Source organism: Artemia franciscana, unplaced genomic scaffold, assembly GCF_032884065.1.
Source record: "Artemia franciscana unplaced genomic scaffold, ASM3288406v1 Scaffold_1603, whole genome shotgun sequence".
NCBI classification, from domain to species: Eukaryota; Metazoa; Arthropoda; class Branchiopoda; order Anostraca; family Artemiidae; genus Artemia; species Artemia franciscana.
Genome location: NW_027062884.1, coordinates 101,439 through 103,160, shown reverse-complemented (window position 1 = coordinate 103,160; position 1,722 = coordinate 101,439). Strand labels below are relative to the sequence as shown.

Genomic DNA, 1,722 nt, shown 5'->3' with positions numbered 1-1,722 from the left:
CCCTGTTTCCCCCGGTGTCCCCGTTGTAGTTGTGTCCCTGTGTCCCGGTCGTCATTTATATTCCCTGTGTCCCGGGTCCCGGTCATCATTTGTATCCCGGTGTCCCGGTCTGTATATACATTCGTTTTTTAGTTTTGTTTTTCTCCTTTATTTTTTTCCTTTTTTTTCTTTTTTAGCTTATTTAGATTTTTAGATTTTTTAGTTTTTTTTATTAGTTTTTAGTTTTTATTTCTTTTTAGTTTTTTTGTCCCGGTCGTCATTTATATCCCCCTGTTTCCCCCGGTGTCCCCGTTGTAGTTGTGTCCCTGTGTCCCGGTCGTTATTTATATTCCCTGTGTCCCGGTCGTCATTTGTATCCCGGTGTACCGGTCTGTATATACATTCGTTTTTTAGTTTTGTTTTTCTCCTTTATTTTTTTCCTTTTTTTTTCTTTTTTAGTTTATTTAGATTTTTAGATTTTTTAGTTTTTTTATTAGTTTTTAGTTTTTTTTTCTTTTTAGTTTTTTTGTAGTTTTTACCTTCTTTTTAGTTTTGTTAATTTTTTTTTTTTACTTGTGTCCTGGTCGTCATTTATACTCCCTGTGTCCCGGTGCTTTGTTGATTGCTAATCGAACATTCCTTTTGTCCTGGTCGCTTTCTCTTTGAGTGTCGTCATTTATTTTTTTCTTTTTTAGTTCTTTTAGTTTTTACCTTTTTTAGTTTTTTTTTAGTTTTTAGTTTTTTTAGTTTTTTACCTTTTTTTAGTTTTTTTAGTTTTTTAGCTTTTTTATTTTTTTTATTAGTTTTTAGTTTTTTTGTAGTTTTTGCCTTTTTTTTTAGTTTTTTGTCCTGGTCGCTTTCTCTTTGAGTGTCGTCATTTATTAGTTTTTTCTTTTTTTTTTTAGTTTTTTATTGGTTTTTACCTTTATTTTAGCTTATTTTTCAGTTTTTTCCTTTTTTTTAGTTTTTTTTTATTTTTTATTTTTTTTAGTTTTTTACCTTTTTTTAGTTTTTTTAGTTTTTTTAGTTTTTTAGCTTTTTTACTTTTTTTATTAGTTTTTAGTTTTTTTTTGTAGTTTTTGCCTTTTTTTAGTTTTTTCAGTTTTTTTTTTAGTTTTTTATTGGTTTTTACCTTTATAGTTTTTTTAGTTTTTTAGCTTTTTTATTTTTTTTATTAGTTTTTAGTTTTTTTTGTAGTTTTTGCCTTTTTTTAGTTTTTTCAGTTTTGACGTCACCTAATCCAGTTTTTTCAGGTGACGTCACCTGACACATCCATCCACACATCCATCCACACATCCATCCACAGACAACTTATTTTTATATATATAGATATATATATATATATATATATATATATATCTATATATATAAAAATAAGTTGTCTGTGGATGGATGGATGGATGGATGTGTGGATGGATGTGTCAGGTGACGTCACCTGAAAAAACTGGATTAGGTGACGTCAAAACTGAAAAAACTAAAAAAAGGCAAAAACTACAAAAAAAACTAAAAACTAATAAAAAAAATAAAAAAGCTAAAAAACTAAAAAAACTATAAAGGTAAAAACCAATAAAAAACTAAAAAAAAAACTGAAAAAACTAAAAAAAGGCAAAAACTACAAAAAAAAACTAAAAACTAATAAAAAAAGTAAAAAAGCTAAAAAACTAAAAAAAACTAAAAAAACTAAAAAAAGGTAAAAAACTAAAAAAAATAAAAAATAAAAAAAAACTAAAAAAAAGGAAAAAA

At 26.0% G+C, this 1,722-nt stretch overlaps 1 long non-coding RNA gene across 1 annotated transcript; it reads left to right on the top strand.

Moving 5' to 3' along the window:
• Window positions 1-500: 500 nt before the first annotated feature.
• Window positions 501-1,722, top strand: LOC136042616 (uncharacterized). Its single transcript, XR_010621363.1, has 2 exons — window positions 501-1,232; window positions 1,433-1,722. It is a non-coding gene; the product is annotated as an uncharacterized LOC136042616 (long non-coding RNA).